The sequence below is a fragment of the Pseudophryne corroboree genome, chromosome 4 (assembly GCF_028390025.1).
Source record: "Pseudophryne corroboree isolate aPseCor3 chromosome 4, aPseCor3.hap2, whole genome shotgun sequence".
NCBI classification, from domain to species: Eukaryota; Metazoa; Chordata; class Amphibia; order Anura; family Myobatrachidae; genus Pseudophryne; species Pseudophryne corroboree.
Window position 1 is genome coordinate 18,784,930 of NC_086447.1, and position 10,000 is coordinate 18,794,929.

The following is a 10,000-nucleotide window of genomic DNA, read 5'->3' on the forward strand; positions in this document are numbered from 1 at the left end:
TCTGCAGGATTTGAACCTGCGCGGGGAGACCCCAATGGATTTCTAGTACATCGCCTTAACCACTCGGCCACGACTACCTCTCATGCAATGTGATGTTTTCACAAAAGTTTCTCTATGGGTTGAGCTACTTCATTTCAGGCTGTGAGGAAGACTGAAGTAATATTGTATCAGAGATGATTTCCATGGGAAGTTAATCCTGACCACAGTGACCTGCGTTAATGATTTTTAAAATATAACTTGGAGAATGCTTTATACTTGGTATAGTTTTGGGTTTGTAAAATGTCAGTACTGACATCTAAGTTTATCAAAAGCGCCATCCTTTGAGCCGGAATTGAACCAGCGACCTAAGGATTTCTGTACCAATCTCCTCTACAGTCCTCTGCTCTACCAGCTGAGCTATCGAAGGATTCCATGATCATACAGCTGTGATATTACGTGCTATTAAAATGATTGAGTGTTAATTTTAAACATTATCAACTTTCCAAGCAAAATGAAAAATGATTTGACTACACAAAAGAGATTCAACTACTTATTCCTGTGTTGCTTTATCACACAAATTGTCATGTTTAATCATTTGGAAAATATCACTAATAGTTTGACTTATATTTGTGAAATTACTATCAAACTGGCTACAGAGCTAGTTTGGAAAGCACTTTCAATAGATTTTTTAGTGTAGCCAAACTTACATCAAGATTAGAGATGCTTGAGCCTATCAAATCTTCTACACTCTTTTAAATTTTGCTTGTTTTGTAAACTAATCAAGTGTTCCAGGAATGATGGGGATATTCCATTGTTTGTTCTGATTTGACAATTCATGTTGGACAATGAGCGGCCCTTTTGAGCTAGTGAAGATAATTGTGCTACATGAGAGTATGCACAGACAATTATTTTTCTTTTTTTGCATTAAAGCACAATTTTTAATAATTGTGCTTTTTCTTTTTTTGCATAAAGCACAATTTTTAATAAAGGAGAGGTTAATGATATAATAATTAGCACTGAAAGTCATCTGACACGATTTGAAAGTAAAATGTTGTGCATTGAAAGTAACCAAAGTTCTTTTTACTTTGAGTGGACATCATTTTCTTTCAAATGAATTTGATATTTTGCTAAATGTACAAAACTTTCTTACAAATTTGACATTCAAAATGCATTTGTAATTAATAAATGCTACTTAGTATGGCTGCTGAGATTCCTGGGCTCAGTCTCAAGTAGAGGAGGAGAATGACGGATAGACAAAGAGAGAACAGGCAGGCATCCTAAAGATTTTGATGTGCCAGTTCCTGACTCACCCTGAGCAACACTGGTTTCAAGCTTTTAGTAAATTTTCTGAAAAATAAAACAACCATGCGGTCATAGTCGGCAGGATTTGAACCTGCGCGGGGAGACCCCAATGGATTTCTAATCTATCGCCTTAACCACTCGGCCACGACTACCTCTCACTCAATATGATGTTTTCACAAAAGTTTCTCTATGGGTTGAGCTACTTCATTTCAGGCTGTGAGGAAGACTGAAGTAATATTGTATCAGAGATGATTTCCATGGAAAGTTAATCCTGACCACAGTGACCTGCGTTAATGATTTTTAAAATATAACTTGGAGAATGCTTTATACTTGGTATAGTTTTGGGTTTGTAAAATGTCAGTACTGACATCTAAGTTTATCAAAAGCGTCATCCTTTGAGCCGGAATTGAACCAGCGACCTAAGGATTTCTGTACCAATCTCCTCTACAGTCCTCCGCTCTACCAGCTGAGCTATCAAAGGATTCCATGATCATACAGCTGTGATATTACGTGCTATTAAAATGATTGAGTGTTAATTTTAAACATTATCAACTTTCCAAGCAAAATGAAAAATGATTTGACTACACAAAAGAGATTCAACTACTTATTCCTGTGTTGCTTTATCACACAAATTGTCATGTTTAATCATTTGGAAAATATCACTAATAGTTTGACTTATATTTGTGAAATTACTATCAACTGGCTACAGAGCTAGTTTGGAAAGCACTTTCAATAGATTTTTTAGTGTAGCCAAACTTACATCAAGATTAGATATGCTTGAGCCTATCAAATCTTCTACACTCTTTTAAATTTTGCTTGTTTTGTAAACTAATCAAGTGTTCCAGGAATGATGGGGATATTCCATTGTTTGTTCTGATTTGACAATTCATGTTGGACAATGAGCGGCCCTTTTGAGCTAGTGAAGATAATTGTGCTACATGAGAGTATGCACAGACAATTATTTTTCTTTTTTTGCATTAAAGCACAATTTTTAATAAAGGAGAGGTTAATGATATAATAATTAGCACTGAAAGTCATCTGACACGATTTGAAAGTAAAATGTTGTGCATTGAAAGTAACCAAAGCTCTTTTTACTTTGAGTGGACATCATTTTCTTTCAAATGAATTTGATATTTTGCTAAATGTACAAAACTTTCTTACAAATTTGACATTCAAAATGCATTTGTAATTAATAAATGCTACTTAGTATGGCTGCTGAGATTCCTGGGCTCAGTCTCAAGTAGAGGAGGAGAATGACGGATAGAGAAAGAGAGAACAGGCAGGCATTCTAAAGATTTTGATGTGCCAGTTCCTGACTCACCCTGAGCAACACTGGTTTCAAGCTTTTAGTAAATTTTCTGAAAAATAAAACAACCATGTGGTCGTAGTCTGCAGGATTTGAACCTGCGCGGGGAGACCCCAATGGATTTCTAGTACATCGCCTTAACCACTCGGCCACGACTACCTCTCATGCAATGTGATGTTTTCACAAAAGTTTCTCTATGGGTTGAGCTACTTCATTTCAGGCTGTGAGGAAGACTGAAGTAATATTGTATCAGAGATGATTTCCATGGGAAGTTAATCCTGACCACAGTGACCTGCGTTAATGATTTTTAAAATATAACTTGGAGAATGCTTTATACTTGGTATAGTTTTGGGTTTGTAAAATGTCAGTACTGACATCTAAGTTTATCAAAAGCGTCATCCTTTGAGCCGGAATTGAACCAGCGACCTAAGGATTTCTGTACCAATCTCCTCTACAGTCCTCCGCTCTACCAGCTGAGCAATCGAAGGATTTCATGATCATACAGCTGTGATATTACGTGCTATTAAAATGATTGAGTGTTAATTTTAAACATTATCAACTTTCCAAGCAAAATGAAAAATGATTTGACAACACAAAAGAGATTCAACTACTTATTCCTGTGTTGCTTTATCACACAAATTGTCATGTTTAATCATTTGGAAAATATCACTAATAGTTTGACTTATATTTGTGAAATTACTATCAACTGGCTACAGAGCTAGTTTGGAAAGCACTTTCAATAGATTTTTTAGTGTAGCCAAACTTACATCAAGATTAGAGATGCTTGAGCCTATCAAATCTTCTACACTCTTTTAAATTTTGCTTGTTTTGTAAACTAATCAAGTGTTCCAGGAATGATGGGGATATTCCATTGTTTGTTCTGATTTGACAATTCATGTTGGACAATGAGCGGCCCTTTTGAGCTAGTGAAGATAATTGTGCTACATGAGAGTATGCACAGACAATTATTTTTATTTTTTTGCATTAAAGCACAATTTTTAATAATTGTGCTTTTTCTTTTTTTGCATAAAGCACAATTTTTAATAAAGGAGAGGTTAATGATATAATAATTAGCACTGAAAGTCATCTGACACGATTTGAAAGTAAAATGTTGTGCATTGAAAGTAACCAAAGTTCTTTTTACTTTGAGTGGACATCATTTTCTTTCAAATGAATTTGATATTTTGCTAAATGTACAAAACTTTCTTACAAATTTGACATTCAAAATGCATTTGTAATTAATAACTGCTACTTAGTATGGCTGCTGAGATTCCTGGGCTCAGTCTCAAGTAGAGGAGGAGAATGACGGATAGACAAAGAGAGAACAGGCAGGCATCCTAAAGATTTTGATGTGCCAGTTCCTGACTCACCCTGAGCAACACTGGTTTCAAGCTTTTAGTAAATTTTCTGAAAAATAAAACAACCATGCGGTCGTAGTCGGCAGGATTTGAACCTGCGCGGGGAGACCCCAATGGATTTCTAATCCATCGCCTTAACCACTCGGCCACGACTACCTCTCACTCAATATGATGTTTTCACAAAAGTTTCTCTATGGGTTGAGCTACTTCATTTCAGGCTGTGAGGAAGACTGAAGTAATATTGTATCAGAGATGATTTCCATGGAAAGTTAATCCTGACCACAGTGACCTACGTTAATGATTTTTAAAATATAACTTGGAGAATGCTTTATACTTGGTATAGTTTTGGGTTTGTAAAATGTCAGTACTGACATCTAAGTTTATCAAAAGCGTCATCCTTTGAGCCGGAATTGAACCAGCGACTTAAGGATTTCTGTACCAATCTCCTCTACAGTCCTCCGCTCTACCAGCTGAGCTATTGAAGGATTCCAGGATCACACAGCTGTGATATTACGTGCTATTAAAATGATTGAGTGTTAATTTTAAACATTATCAACTTTCCAAGCAAAATGAAAAATGATTTGACTACACAAAAGAGATTCAACTACTTATTCCTGTGTTGCTTTATCACACAAATTGTCATGTTTAATCATTTGGAAAATATCACTAATAGTTTGACTTATATTTGTGAAATTACTATCAACTGGCTACAGAGCTAATTTGGAAAGCACTTTCAATAGATTTTTTTAGTGTAGCCAAACTTACATCAAGATTAGAGATGCTTGAGCCTATCAAATCTTCTACACTCTTTTAAATTTTGCTTGTTTTGTAAACTAATCAAGTGTTCCAGGAATGATGGGGATATTCCATTGTTTGTTCTGATTTGACAATTCATGTTGGACAATGAGCGGCCCTTTTGAGCTAGTGAAGATAATTGTGCTACATGAGAGTATGCACAGACAATTATTTTTCTTTTTTTGCATTAAAGCACAATTTTTAATAAAGGAGAGGTTAATGATATAATAATTAGCACTGAAAGTCATCTGACACGATTTGAAAGTAAAATGTTGTGCATTGAAAGTAACCAAAGCTCTTTTTACTTTGAGTGGACATCATTTTCTTTCAAATGAATTTGATATTTTGCTAAATGTACAAAACTTTCTTACAAATTTGACATTCAAAATGCATTTGTAATTAATAAATGCTACTTAGTATGGCTGCTGAGATTCCTGGGCTCAGTCTCAAGTAGAGGAGGAGAATGACGGATAGAGAAAGAGAGAACAGGCAGGCATTCTAAAGATTTTGATGTGCCAGTTCCTGACTCACCCTGAGCAACACTGGTTTCAAGCTTTTAGTAAATTTTCTGAAAAATAAAACAACCATGTGGTCGTAGTCTGCAGGATTTGAACCTGCGCGGGGAGACCCCAATGGATTTCTAGTACATCGCCTTAACCACTCGGCCACGACTACCTCTCATGCAATGTGATGTTTTCACAAAAGTTTCTCTATGGGTTGAGCTACTTCATTTCAGGCTGTGAGGAAGACTGAAGTAATATTGTATCAGAGATGATTTCCATGGGAAGTTAATCCTGACCACAGTGACCTGCGTTAATGATTTTTAAAATATAACTTGGAGAATGCTTTATACTTGGTATAGTTTTGGGTTTGTAAAATGTCAGTACTGACATCTAAGTTTATCAAAAGCGTCATCCTTTGAGCCGGAATTGAACCAACGACCTAAGGATTTCTGTACCAATCTCCTCTACAGTCCTCCGCTCTACCAGCTGAGCTATCGAAGGATTCCATGATCATACAGCTGTGATATTACGTGCTATTAAAATGATTGAGTGTTAATTTTAAACATTATCAACTTTCCAAGCAAAATGAAAAATGATTTGACAACACAAAAGAGATTCAACTACTTATTCCTGTGTTGCTTTATCACACAAATTGTCATGTTTAATCATTTGGAAAATATCACTAATAGTTTGACTTATATTTGTGAAATTACTATCAACTGGCTACAGAGCTAGTTTGGAAAGCACTTTCAATAGATTTTTTAGTGTAGCCAAACTTACATCAAGATTAGAGATGCTTGAGCCTATCAAATCTTCTACACTCTTTTAAATTTTGCTTGTTTTGTAAACTAATCAAGTGTTCCAGGAATGATGGGGATATTCCATTGTTTGTTCTGATTTGACAATTCATGTTGGACAATGAGCGGCCCTTTTGAGCTAGTGAAGATAATTGTGCTACATGAGAGTATGCACAGACAATTATTTTTATTTTTTTGCATTAAAGCACAATTTTTAATAATTGTGCTTTTTCTTTTTTTGCATAAAGCACAATTTTTAATAAAGGAGAGGTTAATGATATAATAATTAGCACTGAAAGTCATCTGACACGATTTGAAAGTAAAATGTTGTGCATTGAAAGTAACCAAAGTTCTTTTTACTTTGAGTGGACATCATTTTCTTTCAAATGAATTTGATATTTTGCTAAATGTACAAAACTTTCTTACAAATTTGACATTCAAAATGCATTTGTAATTAATAAATGCTACTTAGTATGGCTGCTGAGATTCCTGGGCTCAGTCTCAAGTAGAGGAGGAGAATGACGGATAGACAAAGAGAGAAAAGGCAGGCATCCTAAAGATTTTGATGTGCCAGTTCCTGACTCACCCTGAGCAACACTGGTTTCAAGCTTTTAGTAAATTTTCTGAAAAATAAAACAACCATGCGGTCGTAGTCGGCAGGATTTGAACCTGCGCGGGGAGACCCCAATGGATTTCTAATCCATCGCCTTAACCACTCGGCCACGACTACCTCTCACTCAATATGATGTTTTCACAAAAGTTTCTCTATGGGTTGAGCTACTTCATTTCAGGCTGTGAGGAAGACTGAAGTAATATTGTATCAGAGATGATTTCCATGGAAAGTTAATCCTGACCACAGTGACCTGCGTTAATGATTTTTAAAATATAACTTGGAGAATGCTTTATACTTGGTATAGTTTTGGGTTTGTAAAATGTCAGTACTGACATCTAAGTTTATCAAAAGCGTCATCCTTTGAGCCGGAATTGAACCAGCGACTTAAGGATTTCTGTACCAATCTCCTCTACAGTCCTCCGCTCTACCAGCTGAGCTATCGAAGGATTCCAGGATCACACAGCTGTGATATTACGTGCTATTAAAATGATTGAGTGTTAATTTTAAACATTATCAACTTTCCAAGCAAAATGAAAAATTATTTGACTACACAAAAGAGATTCAACTACTTATTCCTGTGTTGCTTTATCACACAAATTGTCATGTTTAATCATTTGGAAAATATCACTAATAGTTTGACTTATATTTGTGAAATTACTATCAACTGGCTACAGAGCTAGTTTGGAAAGCACTTTCAATAGATTTTTTAGTGTAGCCAAACTTACATCAAGATTAGAGATGCTTGAGCCTATCAAATCTTCTACACTCTTTTAAATTTTGCTTGTTTTGTAAACTAATCAAGTGTTCCAGGAATGATGGGGATATTCCATTGTTTGTTCTGATTTGAAGATTCATGTTGGACAATGAGCGGCCCTTTTGAGCTAGTGAAGATAATTGTGCTACATGAGAGTATGCACAGACAATTATTTTTCTTTTTTTGCATTAAACCACAATTTTTAATAAAGGAGAGGTTAATGATATAATAATTAGCACTGAAAGTCATCTGACACGATTTGAAAGTAAAATGTTGTGCATTGAAAGTAACCAAAGCTCTTTTTACTTTGAGTGGACATCATTTTCTTTCAAATGAATTTGATATTTTGCTAAATGTACAAAACTTTCTTACAAATTTGACATTCAAAATGCATTTGTAATTAATAAATGCTACTTAGTATGGCTGCTGAGATTCCTGGGCTCAGTCTCAAGTAGAGGAGGAGAATGACGGATATAGAAAGAGAGAACAGGCAGGCATCCTAAAGATTTTGATGTGCCAGTTCCTGACTCACCCTGAGCAACACTGGTTTCAAGCTTTTAGTAAATTTTCTGAAAAATAAAACAACCATGTGGTCGTAGTCGGCAGGATTTGAACCTGCACGGGGAGACCCCAATGGATTTCTAGTACATCGCCTTAACCACTCGGCCACGACTACCTCTCATGCAATGTGATGTTTTCACAAAAGTTTCTCTATGGGTTGAGCTACTTCATTTCAGGCTGTGAGGAAGACTGAAGTAATATTGTATCAGAGATGATTTCCATGGGAAGTTAATCCTGACCACAGTGACCTGCGTTAATGATTTTTAAAATATAACTTGGAGAATGCTTTATACTTGGTATAGTTTTGGGTTTGTAAAATGTCAGTACTGACATCTAAGTTTATCAAAAGCGTCGTCCTTTGAGCCGGAATTGAACCAGCGACTTAAGGATTTCTGTACCAATCTCCTCTACAGTCCTCCGCTCTACCAGCTGAGCTATCGATGGATTCCAGGATCATACAGCTGTGATATTACGTGCTATTAAAATGATTGAGTGTTAATTTTAAACATTATCAACTTTCCAAGCAAAATGAAAAATGATTTGACTACACAAAAGAGATTCAACTACTTATTCCTGTGTTGCTTTATCACACAAATTGTCATGTTTAATCATTTGGAAAATATCACTAATAGTTTGACTTATATTTGTGAAATTACTATCAACTGGCTACAGAGCTAGTTTGGAAAGCACTTTCAATAGATTTTTTAGTGTAGCCAAACTTACATCAAGATTAGAGATGCTTGAGCCTATCAAATCTTCTACACTCTTTTAAATTTTGCTTGTTTTGTAAACTAATCAAGTGTTCCAGGAATGATGGGGATATTCCATTGTTTGTTCTGATTTGACAATTCATGTTGGACAATGAGCGGCCCTTTTGAGCTAGTGAAGATAATTGTGCTACATGAGAGTATGCACAGACAATTATTTTTATTTTTTTGCATTAAAGCACAATTTTTAATAATTGTGCTTTTTCTTTTTTTGCATAAAGCACAATTTTTAATAAAGGAGAGGTTAATGATATAATAATTAGCACTGAAAGTCATCTGACACGATTTGAAAGTAAAATGTTGTGCATTGAAAGTAACCAAAGTTCTTTTTACTTTGAGTGGACATCATTTTCTTTCAAATGAATTTGATATTTTGCTAAATGTACAAAACTTTCTTACAAATTTGACATTCAAAATGCATTTGTAATTAATAAATGCTACTTAGTATGGCTGCTGAGATTCCTGGGCTCAGTCTCAAGTAGAGGAGGAGAATGACGGATAGACAAAGAGAGAACAGGCAGGCATCCTAAAGATTTTGATGTGCCAGTTCCTGACTCACCCTGAGCAACACTGGTTTCAAGCTTTTAGTAAATTTTCTGAAAAATAAAACAACCATGCGGTCGTAGTCGGCAGGATTTGAACCTGCGCGGGGAGACCCCAATGGATTTCTAGTCCATCTCCTTAACCACTCGGCCACGACTACCTCTCACTCAATGTGATGTTTTCACAAAAGTTTCTCTATGGGTTGAGCTACTTCATTTCAGGCTGTGAGGAAGACTGAAGTAATATTGTATCAGAGATGATTTCCATGGGAAGTTAATCCTGACCACAGTGACCTGCGTTAATGATTTTTAAAATATAACTTCGAGAATGCTTTATACTTGGTATAGTTTTGGGTTTGTAAAATGTCAGTACTGACATCTAAGTTTATCAAAAGCGTCATCCTTTGAGCCGGAATTGAACCAGCGACTTAAGGATTTCTGTACCAATCTCCTCTACAGTCCTCCCGCTCTACCAGCTGAGCTATCGAAGGATTCCAGGATCACACAGCTGTGATATTACGTGCTATTAAAATGATTGAGTGTTAATTTTAAACATTATCAACTTTCCAAGCAAAATGAAAAATGATTTGACTACACAAAAGAGATTCAACTACTTATTCCTGTGTTGCTTTATCACACAAATTGTCATGTTTAATCATTTGGAAAATATCACTAATAGTTTGACTTATATTTGTGAAATTACTATCAACTGGCTACAGAGCT

The 10,000-nt window shown here is 35.5% G+C and overlaps 13 non-coding genes across 13 annotated transcripts in view; all 13 read right to left on the reverse strand.

The window, feature by feature from the left end:
- Window positions 1-77, reverse strand: part of TRNAS-AGA (transfer RNA serine (anticodon AGA)) — an 82-nt gene extending 5 nt beyond the window's left edge. Inside the window, exon 1 of the tRNA in view lies at window positions 1-77. This exon is cut by the window's left edge and continues 5 nt beyond it. This is a non-coding gene — a tRNA (tRNA-Ser).
- Window positions 78-316: 239 nt separating this feature from the next.
- Window positions 317-406, reverse strand: TRNAY-GUA (transfer RNA tyrosine (anticodon GUA)). The gene is given in 2 exon segments: window positions 317-352; window positions 370-406. It is a non-coding gene; the product is annotated as a tRNA-Tyr (tRNA).
- A 945-nt stretch (window positions 407-1,351) lies between these two features.
- TRNAS-AGA (transfer RNA serine (anticodon AGA)) lies at window positions 1,352-1,433 on the reverse strand. The gene has a single exon. It is a non-coding gene; the product is annotated as a tRNA-Ser (tRNA).
- A 239-nt stretch (window positions 1,434-1,672) lies between these two features.
- On the reverse strand, window positions 1,673-1,762 carry TRNAY-GUA (transfer RNA tyrosine (anticodon GUA)). Its single transcript is given in 2 exon segments — window positions 1,673-1,708; window positions 1,726-1,762. It is a non-coding gene; the product is annotated as a tRNA-Tyr (tRNA).
- A 902-nt stretch (window positions 1,763-2,664) lies between these two features.
- TRNAS-AGA (transfer RNA serine (anticodon AGA)) lies at window positions 2,665-2,746 on the reverse strand. The gene has a single exon. It is a non-coding gene; the product is annotated as a tRNA-Ser (tRNA).
- A 239-nt stretch (window positions 2,747-2,985) lies between these two features.
- Window positions 2,986-3,075, reverse strand: TRNAY-GUA (transfer RNA tyrosine (anticodon GUA)). Its single transcript is given in 2 exon segments — window positions 2,986-3,021; window positions 3,039-3,075. It is a non-coding gene; the product is annotated as a tRNA-Tyr (tRNA).
- Window positions 3,076-4,019: 944 nt separating this feature from the next.
- TRNAS-AGA (transfer RNA serine (anticodon AGA)) lies at window positions 4,020-4,101 on the reverse strand. The gene has a single exon. It is a non-coding gene; the product is annotated as a tRNA-Ser (tRNA).
- A 1,232-nt stretch (window positions 4,102-5,333) lies between these two features.
- TRNAS-AGA (transfer RNA serine (anticodon AGA)) lies at window positions 5,334-5,415 on the reverse strand. The gene has a single exon. It is a non-coding gene; the product is annotated as a tRNA-Ser (tRNA).
- A 239-nt stretch (window positions 5,416-5,654) lies between these two features.
- TRNAY-GUA (transfer RNA tyrosine (anticodon GUA)) lies at window positions 5,655-5,744 on the reverse strand. Its single transcript is given in 2 exon segments — window positions 5,655-5,690; window positions 5,708-5,744. It is a non-coding gene; the product is annotated as a tRNA-Tyr (tRNA).
- Window positions 5,745-6,688: 944 nt separating this feature from the next.
- On the reverse strand, window positions 6,689-6,770 carry TRNAS-AGA (transfer RNA serine (anticodon AGA)). Its single transcript has one exon. It is a non-coding gene; the product is annotated as a tRNA-Ser (tRNA).
- Window positions 6,771-7,009: 239 nt separating this feature from the next.
- Window positions 7,010-7,099, reverse strand: TRNAY-GUA (transfer RNA tyrosine (anticodon GUA)). The gene is given in 2 exon segments: window positions 7,010-7,045; window positions 7,063-7,099. It is a non-coding gene; the product is annotated as a tRNA-Tyr (tRNA).
- Window positions 7,100-8,001: 902 nt separating this feature from the next.
- Window positions 8,002-8,083, reverse strand: TRNAS-AGA (transfer RNA serine (anticodon AGA)). The gene has a single exon. It is a non-coding gene; the product is annotated as a tRNA-Ser (tRNA).
- A 1,273-nt stretch (window positions 8,084-9,356) lies between these two features.
- On the reverse strand, window positions 9,357-9,438 carry TRNAS-AGA (transfer RNA serine (anticodon AGA)). The gene has a single exon. It is a non-coding gene; the product is annotated as a tRNA-Ser (tRNA).
- Window positions 9,439-10,000: the final 562 nt, after the last annotated feature.